Source organism: Petaurus breviceps, unplaced genomic scaffold (assembly GCF_028583685.1).
Source record: "Petaurus breviceps papuanus isolate PSGF00001 unplaced genomic scaffold, PetGlider_PUasm1.0 90823, whole genome shotgun sequence".
In the NCBI taxonomy this organism is placed as follows: Eukaryota; Metazoa; Chordata; class Mammalia; order Diprotodontia; family Petauridae; genus Petaurus; species Petaurus breviceps.
In genome coordinates this window covers 21,204,426-21,214,367 of record NW_027187352.1, presented here as the reverse complement: position 1 = coordinate 21,214,367, position 9,942 = coordinate 21,204,426, and positions in this window count along the sequence as shown.

Here is a 9,942-nt window from a genome sequence, read left to right as displayed (position 1 = left end):
AACGATTGGCTCTGTAAGTCGATTAGAGCTGGCTCTAGCACACCTATAGTTTCAGTTCTAAATCTACTAATCTAGGGCCTCTTGGTAATATTTCAGGATAATCCAATATATTAGACAATGCTCCAGGTTTTGATCATATCTATAAGTTTGATCAAGGAAGGTTTCAGCAGATGAGTGGGAGAAGGGAATATGTGTGATTGTGGTTTGTCCTTCATTCTCAAAAAGGACCATGACATTAGGAAAATGATGCCGTGGCTTGCAAGTCAATTGGATTTAAGTGAGGGAGAGCCATGCAAAGTCACTAGCCTTACTTTCTCCTGCAGAGTCATCTGGATCCAGTTGCTAGATATAGATCAAGACAATTAAAGATGGCCCAGGATGCAATAGGAGAATTTGGTCTGTTTAAGCTCTTTCTAAGTTTCAAAAATAAATTTAACTGGGAGGGGAAGCCTGTCAGGGTTTCTGGCCAAAAGAGAAAGAATTACTATTTACATTCACTCTGAGCCCAAACCATAACCCAAGGGCCCAAACAATAACCATTAAGTGGTGCTTGGCTAGCGACATGTTACTGGTCAATCAATAAGAGCCAGAGTGAATTGGGTTTAAGGCATGATCTTTAAGAAAGAAATCTAGCCAATAAAAACAAAGATATCTAGGTAAAAATTTACCTTGTTTGGGCAGAGCACCCTCAGGTAAGGGCATGATACCCCAACATAAAAAAGGAGAAGGTAGAGGAAGGGAGGGGAGAAGAGAGGAAAAGAATAGAGGAGAGGTTGTAGTTTGTCCTTGGTTCTCAAAGAAGACCATTGTTATCAGGAAGATGATGCCATGACTTGGATCTTGAAAGATGAATGGGTAGAGTTCATTATATGAAAATTTATCTCAATTCACTATGAAGAAAGTGATTTTAACAACTCTTCCATTTTGTCTCATCCCATGCTGTAGCAGCAACCACACTGGCATACCCAGGATGGCTGCTAGCACAGGTCCTTAGATCTGCTTTACTAGGAAAGATAGCTGTTTAAGGGGTCAACAATCTTTTTTTTAATTACATTCACTAGTTTGGGGGAAAAGTCAGCACCCTGAATTTCAGAGAAAATATAAGCAGAGAAATAAAGACCAACAGACAGGGCTCTGACTGCCTGAATCAACTATATACTTTACATATATCCCTGGATCAAAAGAGCCTTTTCATCTGAGCAGTTAGTTGGGGAGCTCTGAACATACAGCCACTCAGAATCTCGACCAGGGAATCACAAGATTCTTCTCATAAGCAAGCCTTTAAAGCAAAATGCCAACTCAGAGTACATATACACTTCTCAGAGCCAGAAGGCATCACAATCCTCCTGACTCAATGCCTAATTAGAAATTAGCAAAAGGTGTGAAAGCCTTCCTACAGGCAAGCCTCTCCTAAGCAAGTTTCCTTTAATGGGCTCCACATGAGGCCTATTAATTGATGGGGAAGATCTGAAATCCAATTAACATTACACATGCAAATTAGCAAGGATAAAAAAAAAAACTGAGAAAGGTCAGTGTTGGATTTGCTATGTGAAAAACAGGCACACTGAGACCTGTTGGGGTAAGTTGTGATATGATCCAAACATCTAGAAAGCTACTTGGAATTATCAGGGAAATGTGACTGAATTACTTGCGCCCTTTGAAGCAGCCTAAATTCTAACTAGCACATTGGCAAAAGTTATTTAAACTCTTTGTGACTCTATTTCTTCATTTGGAAAACAGAGTTATCATCATCTTGAACCCTGAAGAGCCTTGACAGGATCCCAGCTCTGGAGAAGTAATTTGAGTTTCCATCATTCTCTGCAGACACTAAGAAATTGGTCTTCATTACAGACATCCTCTTATCAAATATCACTCTTCATGGAACCAAAGAGCCTTGTTCTTTCCCCTTTATTTACTTTTTTCCATTTTTCACCTCTGTGAATATAGAACCTTCACATCTGTAATAGCAAGCACCCTAGCATACCCAGGATGGTGACTAGAAAAGGTTCTTTGATCTGCTTTTCTAAAGGAAAGCAACTCAAAAAGGGGTTAACCATCTTACTTTAATCAAATATATATCATTTATCTAATTGAGGGGAAAAGTCAGCACCCAGAACTTCAAAGAAAATACAAACAGAAATTATAAGCAGACAAAAAATACAGAGAAACATACCAGCAGACAGGGCTTCCAGATGTCTGACCATTATATCCATACCTAGCTAGTTACCAGAGAGAGAAGCACCAACATCTGGGTTTTCAAAGCCAGGGGCTCAACGGCTGCCTAGAGTCACATCTGGTCAAATCACACAACTCTTCCCATAAGCGAGCCCCAAAACAAAACCTCACATCAGGTTATATATAGCCTTCTCCAGGGTCAGAGAACATCACAACCCTTGTGACCTAATCACAAAGTAACAAGGTGTGGGCATTCCTAAAAAACAAGCCACCCACCACAGACTCCATGTGACCACATTCAACCTATTAGGGGGCAGAGTATATTTTCAAATCAGGGAAGGTCCTCAAATTAACTTGGCCCTATCAAGGGGCAGGGAAGATCTTCAAATTCCCTTATCATCACAACATGCTCCCTAAGAAAGTTTCAACTATGTCAGCATGTACCAGGGGAGCTATATAGACAAAAATCAAAATGTGCAAGAAATGAATTTAGACCATTGAAGGAGAGGGAAAGCTAAATTAGACACTCATTTCCCTTCCTAAGTACAGTGCTATTGCAGACAGTCCCTGCGTAACTTCAGCTAATTTGGGTTTTGTTTTTGTATCCCCAGCACTTAACACAGAGCTTAGCATGGAGTAGATAACTTAATAAATGCATGTTGCTTTATATATGAATAGGGAACATCTTAAAGGTAGTTCAGTGGGAACAACCAGAGAAAAGGGGGAAAGAAGAGGGGGCATGAAGATGGGTTAAATGAAGTACTATCTTGAGGGAAGATGTTGATATTGTGGAGAGCTTAGTTTAGAGTCAGAAAAAGCTGATCTGAATCCCAGTTCTGCTACTTGTTTGAAATTGAGAAGTCACTTCACTCCTCTAGGCCTCAGTCTGCTCATCTGTGAAATGAGAGGGCTGGAGCAGATACTCTCTAACGCCCCTGATGGCTTTTTTATCCTAATTTGGTCTATAATTATATGATTGTTCACTGAGATACAAGGTCCACAGTTCCACACAATGTATTCCGCCATGCTTGTAGAAAATGAATGGGCAAAGGAGTTGCATCTGCTCTAGGAAACAAATTAATTTCCCAATGAAACATCCCTGCCTCACATCCCATTTCTTGATTCTGATCAGCAGCAATACAGGTGAGGAGAGAAGTCCAATGAAAAGAGTGACCAGTCCCCAAAGGTGAGTCTCTGACTCTGGCCTCACTCTCATTGTAGAAGGAATTCTATGGTTTCATGTGAGATGGGATAAATGCAAACACACTAGATTCTAGGATCAAAGGGTAATGGCTTTAGAGCTGGAAGGTACCTTAAAAAGTCATGTCTTCGAGCACTTTCCTTTTTACAGATAAGTTAACAGAAACCCAGAGAGATGAAGTGACTTACCCACAGTCATACCAGCAGTCTCAAGGACAGGATTCAAATCCAGGTGCTCTGACTCAATCCAGCCCTCTTTCCAGCTGCAGATAGGACTCCCAGTGCATAATCAACAGCACTCCTTTGCTTCAGCAGTGGGAAAGCGAAGCTGGGAACCAAACACTCTGGTCCCCTGACCTCTCTACTTTATCCACTGAGTTTCCCAAAAGTATAACATCTCAGCACTATAAGCAAGTATTATTGGGGAAGAAGAAAAGGGAATTGGTGGGATTGGGAGTAGATGTCTTATTGGTTTACCTCCCTAGAAACCCAACCTCTCAGGCAAAGTGTGCCTGTCTTTCAAATACCTGTGATATGAACTACTCAGTGACAGAAGATTTCATTTCCACATGGATGCATTTCTCAAATACTTGTATTCAAAACATCTTGACAAAACAGCAATAAAAAAAGCTTAAGGGGGAGAAAAGTTCTTTGCATTCAGACTGACTTTCACAGAAACAGTGGAACCCTAGAAACCATCTGAGATATTTCAGGGTAATAATAATAATAGCTAACAGTTATGTTGGCCTTAGATTTAAGAAGCACTTTACATATATTATCTCACTTCACACCCACTCACCCACATACACATATTCACCAATTCTGTGAGGAAGTTCATGCAAATATTGCAGCATCACTGTATTACTGATGAGAAAATTAGAGAGGTTAAATTGCCTGTATCTGTCAGAGTTCCTGGGGATGTTTAGATTAAAGAAAACTCAGGGGAGATAACAGCTGTCTCCAAGTCCTGGAAGGGTTATCAAATGGAGGGAGGAATGGAGTTGGTCTGTTCAACCCCAGAAAGCAAAGGGTAGAAGCTGGGCAAAGAGGAAATCTAGGCTTGATGTCAGGAAAAACTTCCTAAAAACTAGAGCTATCCGAAAGTGGAACAACCTCCCCAGAAAGGTGGCATGCTCTCCTTTCTTAGAGGTCTTCAAACAGCAACTGGGCAATTACTTGATTGCATTGCAGGGAAGATTGGTTGTGTGTGTGTGTGTAAAGATCAGCCTGAATAGCCCCTGATGTCACTTCCAACTCAAAATCTGTGATTCTGTCAGTATTGAAAGTTGCAAAGAATCGGAGATTGAGAGGATACCTATCAATTAAGGAATGGCTGAAGAAATTGAGGTATATGATTGTGATGGATGGATATTATTGTCCTAGAAGAAATTACAAAGGGGATGGTTTCAAAAAAACCTGGTAAGACTTATGTGAGCTGATGCAAAGTGAAACAAGCAGAACTAGGTGAACATCTTATACAGTAACAGCAATATGATAACGGTAAGCAATTGTGAAAGACTCTACTACTCTGATCAATACAATGATCCAAGATAATTCCAAAGGACTTGTGAAAAATACTATCCACCTCCAGAGAAAGAACTAAGAAACTCCAAGTGCATTTTGAAACATTTTTTTACTTTATTTGTCTTGCTTTTTGTGACATGGCTGATACAGAAGGATTGTTTTGCATGTATCATATTGCTTGCTCTCTCAATGTGTGGGAGAGGTCCTGGAGGGGAGGGGAGAATTTGGAACTCAATTTCTTTTAATAAATGTTTAAAAAAAAAGCAAAAGAAAATGCATAGTAAGGACAGAACTTGAAGGAACCTAGTGTTCTAGACATGATACTGAACTGCCTCTTTAAGAATAACCAATCAAGGAGTGGCTAGGTGATGCAGTGAATAGAGCACCAGCCTTGGAGTCAGGAGGACCTGAGTTCAAATATGGCCTCAGACACTTAACACTTACTAGCTGTGTGACCTTGGGCAAGTCACTTAACCCCAATTGCCTTGCCTTCCCCCCTACAAAAAAAAAGACAAAAAAGAAGAGTTTTTAAATATATATATATTTTTAATAATAACCAATCAATCAACATGTATTAATTACTATGTGCCAAACACTGTGCTAAGCACTAGAGATACAAAAGAAGGCAAAAGACCATCCCTGCCCTCTAGGAGTTCACAATGTAATGGGGAAGACACCATACAACACATATATACAAACACAAGTTATTTAGAGAATAAGTAAGAACTACTTAACAGAGGGAAGGCACTGGAATTAAGTGTGATTAGAAAAGGCTACTGTAGAAGATGAGATTTTAGCTGGGACTTGAAAGAAGTCAGAAAGGTTAATACGAAGAGAGGAGAAAGAATGTTCCAGGCCTGGGGGACAGCCAGAGAGAATGCCCAGAGAATGCCAGAGAGATGAGTGCCCTGTTTGTGGAGCACTCAGGAATCCAGAGTCACTGGCTCTGAGGGTACATGATGGAAAGTATGATATAAAAAAAATAAGTACTTTTTTCTCTAGTTAATTCCATTTGCAATGAACTGTATCCTGTAGGACTTACTGTGTTCGGTTGTTTCAGTCATATCCAACTCCACCATCCCATTGGGGGTTTTTGCAGCAAAGATACTGGAGTGATTTAACATTTCCTCCTCCAGCTCATTTTTACAGATGAGGAAACTAAGGCATACAGGGCTAAGTGACTTGCCCAGGATCATGCACCTATAAATGTCTGAGGTCAAATTTGAACTCAAGTGTTCCTGACTCCAGGTCCTACACTCTATCCACTGGGCCAATAGCTGCCCCATAGGGTTTATCACACCTAACCAATAGATTCCAAGCACTAAAAACTCAGATAGCAAATATAAGAGTTAAAGAGGGAAGTACCCAGCACAGTGTCTGGCACAAACTAAGGGCTTGACAAATGTTTGATGACAGATGGCTTAAAGGAGAGGAAGGAGAGGAAAAAAATAGAAAAAGAAAAAAATCTCTATTCCTTGAATATTCATTTGTCTGAATCTTTCATTTAAAACAAATATATACATATATATGTATATGTGTTTTATGTGTATGTGTATATATGTGTTGTGGGTGTGTGTGTGTGTGCATGCGCACGCACGTACACATTAAAGGAAGCCTGGTAGATCAGAAAATGTTAGGAACCTGGAGTCTGAAGAACTTGGGTCAATTCTGACTGTGATGGGCTGTGTGATCATGATTAAGTCACCTCATTTCTCTAAGACTCTGATGCTTAAGATGATTGATATAATGAGCATTAACTCCTCAACTGAATTATTTTTTTCTCTCTACTTCCAAAATCTCCACTGTTAAGGGAAGGTCTCTCATAGACACAGATAGAATGGCTATGACCTCTGATCAAAGCCTTCCTGTCTCAAGGACTCAGTGTCCTGAACTGCAAACTCAGAGGCTTGGACTAGAGGGTCTCTGTCACATTATCATTCTGTCATTCCTTTTCCAAATAGACTTCCTGCCAGGCCTGCTTTAATTAATGAATATTGTTCATTGGTAATTAGCAAAATGCATTTGCATATACACAAATGTGCTGAAGATTTTAGAAAGTGTGTTAAGGTTAAACTGCACTCAACAGCTTCAGATGCCAGGTGAACTTTGCCTAGGAAAACCATTCTTCACAAGGACAGCTTCCAAATAGGCACATTGACTCACTAGAACTCCTAGTTCTGTGTGAATTCAGAAAGTTCCCTCTACCAAGGGTCAGCATGTAAAATGGGAAATAGACATTTCTCTTCCCCATCCACTTCTCCCAGCTCGTCCCTCATCCCTCTCATGCTGACAGCTCACTGGCTGATATAAAATCCTGAATCATCAGTCTTGTCTGCAGAAGTCACAGACAAGAAAAGGGTAAACAATAACAGCAAGAAGTCCTTTAAAGAACAAATTGCTGATGTATCAGTGGCATTAAAGAATGGTTTGTTGGCCACCGTGGTGACATCTCTAGAGAAACGATGATCAATAGGTGAATCCATTGAAAATGGGTGAGAACACCACTAAGCAAGAACATCAGGAGGAAGCAAGAATAATAGAATTACCTTACATTTGTCAAGTGCTTTGTACAAGGTGAGCTCCACTGAAGTTCACCCAGGTACAACAGGCTTTCCTCCTTCCACTTCCTCCCTTAAATGTAGACCTCCCACAAGACTTTAAGAAATCAAACAGCATGGTGAAGAAAGCATGGGACTAGAATTCAGGAAACCTGGATTCCATGTCTGGTTTCACTTCTTAGCCTTAACTAATGATGTTAGACAAATTACTTCCTCTCTCTCTGAGCCTTGGTTTCCTAATCTATCAAACCAAGGGATCAAACTAAATGTTCTCTCCAGCCCCTTGTAACTCTCACCATCCTTCCTCTCTCTCTGGTATGTGTGTGTGCCCTATAAATATGTCTGAGTCTCATTAGAAATCCAACTTTCACCACCAGTCTATATAAGCAAAACTAGCCAAGAAGTGGAGGCTTATTCTGTCATTTCAGTAGACTCAATATGTCTAAAACAGTGCTAATTCAGAAAGATTCATCTTCCTGAGTTCAAATGTAGCCTCAGACACTTACTAGCTGTATGACCCTGGGAAAGCCACTCAACTCTGCCTCAGTTTCTTCATCTGTAAAATGAGTTGGAGAAGGAAATGGCAAGCCCCTCCAGTATCTTTGCAAAAAAAAAAAATAGAAATGGGATCACAGAGTCAGACACAACTGAAATGACTGAACAGCCAAAACATTAAATTCCCAACCATTTTTCCAGTCAGGTTTTTAGTCCCAATTTATCTCAAACGCCTTACTCTCCCTTAGTTCATATATCCCATCTGCTGCCAAATTTTGTCATTTCTACTTCCATAGCAGTTCTCGCATGCATTACCTTCTCTTTAATCACATAGCCACCACTGTAGTTCAAACCCCTATCAGCTCTCACCTAGACAATTGCAATAGCTTCCTGATTGGTCTCAGTGCATCATATCTCTCTCAACTTCAATCTGTCCTCCACATAGCTGACCAGGTGATTTTTCTAAAGCACTAGACTAATCATGTCACTTACCTAAGCAATAAACCCTAATGGCTCCCTATTACTCTTGTGATAATAAATAAGGCATTCAAATTCTTCACAAATCTGGATTCACTACATGGTTTAATTGAATGGAATTTCTCTCCTTCCTACTCTATGGTCTGGCTAAATTGATCTCCTTGCTTTAGCAGCTCCCTAGGTAAGGAATAAGCCTTATCTCAAACTCTTAGAATCTCTTGTTTCCTTCAAAAGGAAGTTCAACCCTTTCCTTCTGCATTACTCTCCCTGTATTATTTCAACTCCTACTGCCCCACACATCATATTGTATTAATTTTGCACACATTCTATGTAGACTTACATATGTACATTTTATCTTCTCTGAAAGAATGGAAGATCCTTAAGGATAAGGATTATTTCATTCCTAATTTTGTATCCCCAGCACCTATAAGAATATCAGGCAAATAGTAGTGGGTTCTTAATACTTAATGAACCTCAGTGAGTGAAAGAATTTGATTTCTGGACCCAGGATCACTAAATTGACAAAGGATATGAACAAACAATTCTTAAAAAAAAATGGGACAACTGGGTGGTACAATGGATAGAGGACTAACCTTGGAGTCAGGAGAACCTGAGTTCAAATCTGGCCTCAGTTACTTAACACTTACTAGTTGTTTGACACTTGGCAAGTCACTTAACTTCAATTGCCACACACATACACACACACACACACACACACACACACAACAAACACCTCCCCACCCCCCCAAAAAAAAAACTCAGAAAAAAGTAAACTATCAACAACCTTGTGGAAAAGAAAATGTTCCAAATCAACAATATATAAAAGAAATTTAAATTAAAACAACTCCGAGGTTCCAACACAATTCTATCACTTTGGTAATGAGAACAAAAATGGAAAACGGCAATGTTTGGGGCAATATAGGGATATAGGAATACTGATACACTATTAGTGGGACTGAGGATTAGTTCAGACATTTTGGAAAACAATTTGGAACAAATTGTTATTGTTGTTGTTCAGTCGTGTCTGACTCTCTGTGACCCCATTTGGGTTTTCCTTGGCAAAGATGCTGGAGTGGTTTGCCTTTTCCTTCTATAGCTCATTTTACAGATGAGGAAACTGAGACAAACAGGATAAAGTGACTTGCTCAGGGTCACACAGCTAATAAGTGTCTGAGACCCGATTTGAACTTAGATAGATGAGTCCTCCTGACTCCAGGGCCTGCACCCTATCCACCTTACCACCTAGATGTCTTTGGAACATATTGCACACCCTTTAACCTAACAATATCACTACTAGCTATGTGACCCTGAACAAGTCACTTAACACTGTTTACCTCACTTTCTTCATCTGTAAAATGAGTTGAAGAAGGAAATGGAAAACCACTCCAATATCTTTGCCAAGAAAACTTCAAATGGGGTCACAAAGAGTAGGGCAGGACCGAAGCTGAGACGACAAGTCTACTAGTCATACACATACACATACACATACACATACACATACACATACACATAC